This window comes from Haemaphysalis longicornis, unplaced genomic scaffold (genome assembly GCF_048455015.1).
Source record: "Haemaphysalis longicornis isolate Haplotype H1 unplaced genomic scaffold, Haemaphysalis longicornis Haplotype H1 scaffold_5, whole genome shotgun sequence".
NCBI classification, from domain to species: Eukaryota; Metazoa; Arthropoda; class Arachnida; order Ixodida; family Ixodidae; genus Haemaphysalis; species Haemaphysalis longicornis.
The window spans coordinates 143,026,929-143,037,968 of record NW_027526385.1 but is presented as its reverse complement, the minus strand read 5'-3'; the positions used below and the strand labels follow the sequence as shown (position 1 = coordinate 143,037,968).

At 46.3% G+C, this 11,040-nt stretch overlaps 1 long non-coding RNA gene across 1 annotated transcript in view; it reads left to right on the top strand.

Annotated features, from left to right (window-relative positions):
- The first annotated feature begins 510 nt into the window (after nt 1-510).
- Nucleotides 511-11,040, top strand: part of LOC144139419 (uncharacterized) — a 54,831-nt gene continuing 44,301 nt past the window's right edge. The window contains exon 1 of the long non-coding RNA XR_013316202.1: nt 511-621. This is a non-coding gene — a long non-coding RNA (uncharacterized LOC144139419). The remainder of the gene's footprint in view (nt 622-11,040) is intronic.

Here is an 11,040-nt window from a genome sequence, read left to right as displayed (position 1 = left end):
AGGCCCTTTTTTCAGTTCACTTGAATGCATAAAGTGGCTCAGGTACGCGCTTGGGCCTAATCAGATTGTTTGCGCCACAATCTACGTGTGTTTGACTTTATTTGTGGGGTGCTTGAAATAAATTATACTTTTTAATACGCTATATTTTTTAGAGTCACCGGGGCAGAATATGAATGTGCGTCAACTGTCAAAATTGCAATTAAAGTTCTCCAGAGCTGCAAAAATCGTGGCCTTTGCAAAGACGTTGAACCCTTTTCAACTCAGTCACGTTAAAGAATTGACTCGGCTGTATAACCTACGTGGTTTTTCGCGGGTCAGTCACCTCGCCCTTCCCTGCACTATGCTTAGAAAGACCTCATTTTGACTATTTTTAGATAAACATGTTTGCTGTTCCTCTGTAGGCAAGAAAAACACCCAAAGAGAAAGGACGCGTCACTTCTAAAGCGGAAGGTTTAAAAAAATCAGAAATGACATACTATTTATGAATAAATTTTCTTTTTCGTTGCTTCTGCCGAATACCCTGTCCAAATGAGTACCAAAACCGAATAGAGCGAACGGTATAAAGCAGATCACCACGTCCTACCGAGAAAGGGACAGACTAGAGGAAAGCATCAAGAATAGGTACGTTTGTTTATATCAATCTTTTTATGGTCGGTCGTCTTGCAGCATATGTAAGGGAAGATAACTTTTTTGTAGATTTGCAAATAAATATAGGCGCATGAAATATGTGTTTCAAAGGCGGTTATCTCAACATTTTTAATGCTGCTTTCTTCGGTTAAACTAGAGTTTAACAGATAACTGTTTGACCTTCACTTCTCGTGTTACTCATAAAACAAGGATAATATTGCATAAGCGTTTTTCGGGCCAACCCTTTTAGCGTTCATGTGCTCCCTGCGCCGTGGAGATATCAACAAAAAATGCAAGCTTAAGCCTATCCATCTTCGAAGCTAGCTAGGCAAAACGCGATAATGTTTTTTCAAAACCTCTTGAATACACATGCTGTGTTGGCGAGACGTAAGTAGTTAACAGTGATTATTATATATTTGTTCTGTTTGAGAATAATTTAACTGAAAATTGTCGAACATGTTAGCATCTCGGAGTCATATGAAAATGTTGTTGTGGTATGTCTGGTTCCTTCAATTTTGTAACCAGTTGTTCGGGTGCATCCCATAAGGCAAGGCTGTCGTATTTGCGAGGTGATTGATGCTCCACCGAAAGAAAGAAGGAGTTACTTTGCCTAAGGAACAGGAAGCGACAATGCTTGGAATTGGGCTGGGCTGGCATGCGTCACCAGCTCTGTCTGTGCAATAAGCCAGCCGAGCTCCTGCAAACATAACGCAATAACACCTTTATACCTGTTTTGCCGCAAGCATATGTGTGGTATATATCAACCTAAATAATTAAGGTTATCGTCTCGACGTGAATTTGTAAAGTGCCGACGTAATATGACGAGCAACCATCGTCGTTGCTTTACTTGCTGAGGTAGCGGGCTATCTTAGAAGCTGTTATCATGCGGGTTTGTATTCGAAAGTCTGATAAATAAATTTGTGCGAATGTGCAAACACTTCCGCATAAGGTGCGGAAACTGATGTTAATTCAGTGGAAGTAATTTATATAAAGAAAGGTCAATTTGTTTCTGCACAACCGTTATCATATCATTTTCGTACGGACAGGGAAGGATAATCAACAAACGTAGCCAGCAAAAGCAGCCCGCATGCGCCTCTTCACATCTTAATAGAAGAGTCTAAGAAGAAGTAAATAAGCTGGTAGGCAAACAGAGATAAAGATACCAAACTGCACCTTTTTTGTTAGAAATCAGAAAATTGACTTACGAGAAGATGTAACTTGAAAAAAGTACTGGTCTTTGGGAAACCAAAACTAACCAAAACCAAAATTTTCGTGAATTGTTTAAAAAGAGCACGCTTATTATTCATGTATCCCCCAATCTCGTGACAGCCTCCAGAGTTGAGGCTAGCAGTATCAATAAATAAATAAATAAATAAAAAATAAATAAACAAACTGGGCAGCAAACCCAGGGCAGTCTCATGCCAGACCATGAGAGTATCCCTTGTTCACTCAGCGCAACCATGAATGCCCTATTTGCAGCCATTTATGACAATAGGAGTGTTTCGAAGCGGATCATAGATGGCATTGGAGTTGTTGCGTCTAGGCGGACAGGTTTGTCAAACACACAGTAGACTTATAGCACCCAGTTCTTCTTCTTCTTCTACTTCTTCAGTTGGCATTGTCAAAGACACGCACCAATGAGGAAGATTTGCTGTGGCTCTAGGTTGGACTGAATATATAGAAGTGTTTCCAAAACTTTAAAATAATCATAAAAACAGGAAAGAAAACCTATGCTCCGTAGGGTTGGGTAAGATAAATGATTGCACGAATCAGCTAGCACATAATTCTTTCGGTCTCAATTATGTATTTTTGTAGTAGGAGGATAATTTCTTTTCTTGCTTTGCGAAGACTGCTAGCACGTAATCAAATAAGAACTGAAGTTGATATTTATATTCGAGAGGGTTTGAATGGGAGGGTAAAGAAATTTTGTACCCTATGTTAGGGCGATATTCAAACAGTGTTCTAACATCTCGGGTTGATTACGAAAGAAGCACGTCTGTTAATAACAATTTTAACCTGCTCAAATATGTGTTTAATTTTTTCTGGCGGTACTTAAGGCTGTGTGGGGCGAGAGACACTGGCTCTAAACACAAAGCAATGAATACCAGTTGAAATTTGGCTGAGCATACACTGATATATTAAGCATACGGTTAGACCGCCTCCTGAGTTTTTAATATCTATGATGACGTGCTACAGTTATGATTTTCAGATTTGGACATATATTCAGTACAGCGCCACCTAAGTTAAAACGAGGAATATGTCCGCCCTATCACTGTGAGAACGTCATGTTCATCACAGTCATGATCATCATCTGTTCATTGATTAAATTTTTTAATACATCTGGTGTAGCAAGCTAGGCGGCTTGGCCAGGCTAATCTCACCAGTATCATTAAAGACTATTCTCTCTCTCTCTCTCTGAGCAGGATACATATCTGTCCAGGTGCCCACTCAATGCGTAGAGATATGATGTGATTTAAAAAATACACAATTGCGGAAATATTTTGGGTTATAATTTTCAGATTTAACAAAGTTCTTGCGACACAGCGCAAGGAATTCGTTTTATGGCCAGAGCCATGACCAGTAGTTATCCTTTAAGTATGGGAGCCCAATAGGTCAATGCAAAAGCAAAACACTGATTCACATTGTAGTAACAAATGGCACCCAGTAATTTAGATTCGTATTGCGAGCCATCAGCGGGAATAAGAACATGACCGGCATAATGAGCAACGTGATCTTCTAAAATGCCCTTTGGGACGCGTCCAGGAAGCATCTTCGCATTCTTTGGGAATATGTTGTCGACATACCTTGTCGTCAATAACTTATCCCACCCACAGATTATGGTTCAATAGAAAACAAGTCAGCGAGATGGACGAAGAAATTGAATTGAGAAGCGGTAGCCGCGGGCGTTTAAATCTATGCTATGGTGTTGTCAAGAAATAGGGCATTGCTGTAAACATATGGCCTGCTCTCTACAAAATGGCGAGCCCATCGTAGTAAGGTATGGTTTTAATTACAGCAGTTTGAACCGGTTCTCTAGTGGGGAAGGTGTGCTCAATATTATAGAACAGTGTGACCAGCAAATCCAGGAATCAACGAAGAAAGCACAGGGTGCGGTTTTGAAGCATAAAAAGGTGCCTCAATTTATAGGTAGCCGTACCAGAGTAGACTGCAATTCCGGTTTCCAGGATTGGACGGCATTACAATTTGCGCAAAATTAACCACCTTTCTCGGCACATTCCAGATTCGTGGCTCAATGTCTTCTTCTTCTTCTTCTTCTTCACTTTTGTGTAGTGGCTCTTACCGACAGAGACAATTTGCAAGGGTTTGTAAAACGTGGCTGTTTGGTTCAGTAATATAATGGTAAAAAAAATTATGCATCCCTTCTTGTAACCACGACGATGGTTGAACGCGAAGTTTCATCGGGACGTGTTCTGTGGGTGGTCAGTCCAACACTGTGAGTATGTGTTAGTGTGGAGGTATGCACCACTTTCCGACAATACCCAGAGCAACTCTCGGGTGTGCACTCCGTAGGCATTATGATTCAGTTTGGGGAGTACAGCGCGAATCGGTACCTGCTGCTTGGGGTTCAGTGAGCAATTAGTTGACTGGGGGCCGGTTTGAGGTGTTAAACTCCCAGATGGAATGTTGGTTTTATGGGTATGGGTAACGTCTTGTGGCTAACAGCCTTACGGCACGCAGAGAAACACCATTCTTCTCGTGGCGGACTCTTTGGATTTCGTGTGAGTTTTTCAAATCGTTTAGACCATGTAAAAATGGAGCAATGAGGCAGATACCAGCGATGTAACGCCAGGAACCCAGGTTCAAATCCGGCCACGGAAGCGTTATTTTCTTTCACTTAGCCCACATATCATTCAGCATCACCTTGCGAGGATGTTGGCTTTCCTGCAGGGCGCATTGCCGTGCAACGCCATCATTGAGGGCACTAACGCTTTGCTTTATCATCAAAGTAAAACAAAAATAACCAGATTAACTTCGTAAGGTTGTTTAGACGGAATGAAATAATTGTTGCAAGAAAGGAGTCTTCCGGTGGCCAAGAAAGCCGTGAAGCAAGCAGATAGTTTCTTTGTTGTGTGTTTCCGAGGCTGCTGGCGCCGAAAGAAGGAAGCACTGCAGTTACAGCTTGAGGCCGAGGTGTTTAAAGAGGATGGTGAGACTATTTTTTTTTGCGAAACGAATAAGCGGAAATATAAGCAGGATTGTTCTTGTCATTTGGGGTGATTACAAGTACCGAACAGGTCGTTTTGTGCCAGTCCAGATGTTCTCAAACAAGCTGAATTTCGTCACTTGGCATATCAGAGCTGTAGAGGAGGCTTCACATTGGCAGGAACAGCGGAGGGATGAATTGTACCAACATTTTCAGTGCTTATACTCTGGCCTGTTTAGGGTAGCATAGGGGGGACACTGGGCAGTAACCATTATCGTAAGCGGGCTGAAGGTGAGATTGGTGGGGACATGCACAGGTGGGGAATGAAAACGGAGACCAGCTAGCATATCTTCAGTCTCATTTAGCACATTACCCGGATGACTAGAAACCGCCACAATGCGCACAGAGATTGTTATCGGGGAAAGAATGGAAGAAAAGTTTGAGATTTGCAGGTTCTCAGGTACATTACACAAAATACAAAGAGATAGGGAGTTCTTAAACAAATTACCTATGAAACGGAGCGGAGAATTTTTTTGAATGTTAGAGCCATGGGCAGAAGATCTGCTTCCAGAATGGGCGGGTAAATTGTCCATGTAAAGGAGAAACCAATCCACGTCTCGACAGCAAATTCTAACATCAGACTGAGTTTCATGTTGCGAACAATCAGTGTCCATAAGAACATCGCCGGCAAGCTGTGCAACACGGTGATCTAAAAGTTGTAGACATCTACGTTTGTATATTAAGATGTAAGGCGCGAAAGCGACACTTCGAATCCCACGGGGCGTGTTCGTACGCAGCTGCTGCATTTCCGATCTATGCTTCACGTTGAGGAAAGCATATCGAATATTGAAAGACTAGCCACCAATGTTTTTACGCGCCAGGTCCTAGGAGAGGCAAAGCCTTTTTGAGCTTTTGGGGCTTAAAATTTGAGCACGAAAGGTTACAAAAGCGATGTGTTTGTTAGTTTTAGAGAGGGGGAGTAAGTATCAAAACGGTTATTTTCTTATGTCTAAGCGGGGCTGAACAACTTTTCTTTTTCCAGAGACAGAGAGTGAGAGAAAGAGGGGGAATCTTTGTTCAGGAAGAAATATTTGTGGTTTAGGAAAATGGGGTAAAGATATGGCAGGGAGGTCAAAGGTGGAACCTTAGTCGACATCAGATGCAGCAGCTCCTCTCCTTGCTCTCTCAATTTCTCAATTACCTAGCGCTGATTTTGAGGTAACAAGCTGGTAAAATCGGCCTCTCATTCCTCGAAGAATTGGAATATGTTATGTTTGAGTTGGTCTCCCCTGGCCAAACCCTTGTACGTGGCTAAGTTTCACACAAGACGGTGGATGTTTCCCCTATTTTAGCAGAGTTCTAAGTAAGTCTTTTGTTTCCACCAAACACCTTACCCCTAATGAATTTACAGATAACAGTGATGGCGTTTTGTTCACAGAGTTTGTGATTCCTCGGCATTGAGACTTCCTTGTAGCACGGAGAATGATTGTGTTCTTAGGTGTAGGATGAGGATTCGTTCTTAAAGTTTTTCGAAGAGGGCAGTGTGGTAGTGGCAGTAACAAGGAGCACGGTATGATAGTTCGTGGGCCTCTTGCATAGTGCATCGTTTTCTACTAGACCATTGGCTCCGGCGGTACAGGTGAAGATATTAACTTTCTGCAATATGGATGCGAATATCTTACGCAAGCGCTGAGATATTGTTTCCAGAAAACTGTATATTGTCCTTCATGAGTCCGTAATGATGTCATGCGCATATTTGATACTTCCTCTATGCGGATTTCCAAGAGGATGGCTCCAACTTCCACGTTTGGTTCCTGTAAGTGGATGGTAATGCAGCCACAAAGACTGCTAGAGTAGTCAACTACGACCATTGGGACCACGTGCTTTCGTACATACCGGAGTCGTTGTATACTGTGGTTTCCTGATATTGAAACTTTACCCGAATGAAATTGAGCCAGCCATTCGGCCCTCTCTTGTGTAGGAGTGTATCCATATTTTTAGTAATGGTGAGTTTTTATGTGGGGTAGATGGATTGGTGCCATGTTTATTATGGCTTGCGGTGGTTTTCTTTCAAAGGGAAGGGTGTGCCTGTCTTCTCTTTTCTGTTTGGGAGGGCCTGTGCGGGAGTGCCTGTTTCTCGGGATGGGATAATTGGGATGGGATAATGACAAAATCGGGATGGGATAATGACCATCCCAAATTTGTTTTTTCATCCGCTTTCCTGGTGCTGGGAGAGTTGTTCCTTTGGTTTCTTAAAATTCCTAGGGAAGATAAATTCTGTACCTAATCATAGCCATTATGACCAACATCATATTCAGGACGACTGCAGCGTGAAGGCCACTCCCATTGTCCTTCACCTGCTGTTGTCCTGCGCTTCCAGAGGCCATTCTTTGTTCCGAATATTAGTATTCCTTTCCTCCATCGAGTGGATGACCATCCCTTTCTTCTAGACCCGTCGATGCATGTTCTTTCGGCTACACTGGTGGTCCACCCGTTGTTCGTCTCAGAAGTCGAGTCAGGGATGTCCAAAATTATCCATGCCGTCCAGCAGAGGCTGCTCGGAAGGAACCACATGAGGACTCACTTGTCCAGGAGGATGCGGCGTCCCGGAGGATCCAGGATCGGTTATGTAGGGGCTGGAAGCGGCTAGCGGGCCTGACGAGGCAGCAACAATGGAGGCAGCAATGATTCCAGGCTCCGTGGCAGGGCCTGGTGGATTGCCCTACAGTTGGCGAAGAAATGTTGTTGGCGGCGGCAAACAAACGGCCGCGCCCGTCGCCGGGATCATATTTAAACCTCTGAAGACGAAATTGCCAGTATTTGTTCGACCCAAGTCTAATAGGAGAAAATAACACAAAGCGAAGGTCGCGATTGACTCAGCGTAGCTTCGTCTTCGCCGACGTTTGATTTGCGCGCTTTATTTACCGGTGCGATATACATACGGCTAATATCCCCTGTAACATAAGGGCAGCAAATGTAGTAGCGTTGCCCCCGACGTTGTTTGGAGAAAGAGAGAGAGAGAGATAAAACTTTATTTGTCATCTTTGCTGAACGTAACCACCCGAGAGGGATGTTCCGGATGGGCACTTCGTCAGATGGCGGCAAGGAACCCATGGACCATGGCGGAGTCTTCTGCCAGCTGGATGACCGCAGCTTGTACTTCGGGAATGCAGCTGAGCAGCGCGGCCTCCCACTGCTCGGCATTACTATGTGGAATCCGGGGTTGGCAGACTGGGGTTTGAGATGGCAGGCCCAAACCATGTGGGTCAGTGAAGCAGCTGGCAGTTCACACCATTTGCATGTGCCCTGGCACCTTTCTGGGTACTGTCGATTGCAGAGGGCGTTGTGGGGTAAAGTGAATGTCTGCAGCCTACGCCACGCTACTGATTGTCCTCTTGTGAGAAATGTGTGAGTTTCCGGAAGTTTAAGGCGACTCAGCCTATAGTGCTGTGTAATTTCGTCACATGACCAGAGTTTATCCTTTCCCCACGTGTCAGACGGCACCTCTTCGGACTCGGAGTCAACCTGGTTGCAGAATCCTCGGGCTGCCTCGTGTGCCATGTCGTTCCTCGGGAGGGACGAGCGCGCTGGTGTACAAATCAGACGGACTTGTCTTGATGTCACCTCAGAGCGGGTCCGTAGTAGATGCGCCGCTTCCGTAGAAATTCTCCCTGTTGCGTAATTGCGCATGGCGGTTTTGGAATCCGATATGATTGCACTGGCCCGTGTACCCGTGATGGCGAGGGCGATGGCCACTTCTCCCGTATCTGTGCGGGACGTGTTGACTGAGCACGAGGTTACCGCATTACCTTGGTAGTCAACCACCAATGCCGTTACCGCGCTTCGGGGGGGGGGGGTTAGTTTGCCGTGTCGACGTAGGAGACCTCTGGGTTAGAGTGGTAATGCTTGTGCAGTGCCATGGCCCATGCTTTTCGGCGCTCCTGGTGGTTTGATAGATGCATGTTGTGGTTGATCGGTGCAACACTGATGTGCTCCCGGATTTCCCGATCTAAGGTGGTCTTGTACCATGTTGATGGGCGTAAGGAATGCGCAAGGATTCTAGGATGGTTTTCCCGGTGATGGTAGCTGCTAAACGATTGTATTGGGCCGTACGTTGGGCTTCAATGAGCTCGCTCAAGGTGTTATGAATGCCCATCTCTAGCAGCCGGTCTGTGGCGGCGCTGATAGGGACGCCGACTGCTGCCTTGGTGGCTTTTCGAAATAGTCGATTAATTTTTTCTATTTATGATTTTCCTGAGCTTGAGATATGGGGCGACGTACGTAATTTTACTGATGATAAAGGTCTGCACAAGCGGGGGACGTTGGGAGCTAGACAATTCACTGCGCATTGAAGCTCCTCAAACCCTGCTTGAAGCGCTGCTCCAGTTGTTCCATCTGATGGCTTTGTTGCGATGGTCGATCAGCCGCCTCTTCAGCCCCTCTTTTGCTACGAGGAGGGTTTTCCTCAAAAGAGTGTGAGGCTGGTGTTCCGGCTGACGATGTTGCCGGGGTACAGCTACGTTTGATCTGCGCAAGCTCGGCTTTGAGTTGCCTATTCTCGGCTAGAACCTGGTCCAGTATAGCCCTAGTGCTCCGCAACTCTTCCTGTTCGTTATCGTGCTATGCACGGATGTGGATGCCTTGTGTTTGTGCCCCTGCTCTAGCAGTTTGGTAGACCTTTGCTAGCCAGCTCACCTGCGCGGTGCAGTCTGGTGTTCCGGTGCTGGAGGGCTGTCATAGTGGGACTGTCTCCGCTGAATCAGGGTTCCGGTTCTTGGACTTAGAGCGGGAGTGTCGTTAAGGCTTGCAGGACTTCTCGTTATTCTTCTCAGACGGCGAACCCACCGGAGATAGCCGTGAGAATGAAACCGAACGGTCCCTCCGCCGTCTGGAAGAGTCTCGTTTCTGGCTGCGGGATCGTTGGCGGCGCCATTGTTGCTGCATAGGACGAAGGGGGTGCGATAGCGCTGTTTGCACTGCTTGTCTCGGGTAGGGTGGTCCTTTCCACATAGAGCGCATTTTACCACGCATTTGTGCTCCTCTTCCATGGGGTCAGCGAGGCCACACACGCTGCAAAATGCGTGTTCCTGCCAAGGGCACACGTTTTTCCGATGCCCCAACTTACCGAAGAAAGAGCAGACCTCATGCTTTTTCTAATGGATGTAGCAGCGGTACTCCGCTCCGCGGTAATATGCGGAGTAGGGCACGTTGCCCCCAGAGAATGTTCTAATGGCCGAGTTTTCTGTCCCATCCTTCTGGCGTGGGAGGCTGTGGGGTTTCGGGAATACACAACATTTCTTGCTATGTCTTCAGGTGAGTCGCAAGGGGGAATGTTGTGGATGACCCCGCTTACGAAATATTCTGAAGGAGTCACGTAGGCTCGGGTAGCGTAAGTTGTTTCTCCGATCTTGATTTGTTCAATGCGAGTGTATCTCACAGCTCTTTCGAGAAGCGCTGTGCTGATAACCACAATGTTTTAAGTCTGGTTCACTCGGAAAATGTTTGTTGAGGCCAGTTCTTGCTCAAGGCCGGCAGCCCGTAGGATGCTGTCTCTCAAGGTAGCTTCGCTGATGCGCACAACATTGAGACCATCCCGCGGCCGAATCACGACTTTGATGTGGTCCTTGGGTAGGCGTGGGAATAGCGGGAATTGAATGGGGCGATTTTGGTGCTCTGCCTTTGCCTCGTGGCTTGGTTACGTAGCGCAGTGTGCGTTTCTGTGATCTGAGGACGGCGCGTCCGATGCATCCATGGCATGACGTGGTGAGGTGCGGCCATGCTTGCGCCCGTAACATTGGAACCAGAACGTGTTGTCTTCATATTCTTCTTCTGAGATAGATTCACCGGTGACCGTGGTTACCACCCTTAGTTAGAGCTGCGCCAATGAGTTGCTGCAATGTGAAAGCATCGCCCGGCGCGCTGGCCACCACTGCCGATGTGACTTCCGCGCCGCCATGTTCCCCTGCTGCAGCTGCTGGCGCACGTGCTTGCTCCGGCATGCCGAAGCCGGCAGCGGCAGCGCCTCGCTTAGGCTCAGCGAAGCGACGGTGTGGGACCCACCTTGTGCACCGGTAACAAGGTTTGATGGTGTCCAGATACTTGTTACTAGCTTCCCCGAGTTTCTTGTCACGTTGGGAAGGTGATTCTTTGGTTGACGAGGTCGGGTTAAGGAAGTATTTGAAGAGTTGTCACCTCTTCAGAACTAAGACATCTTTACGGAAAGTGACGGCAAGTTCTTAGACTTGTGC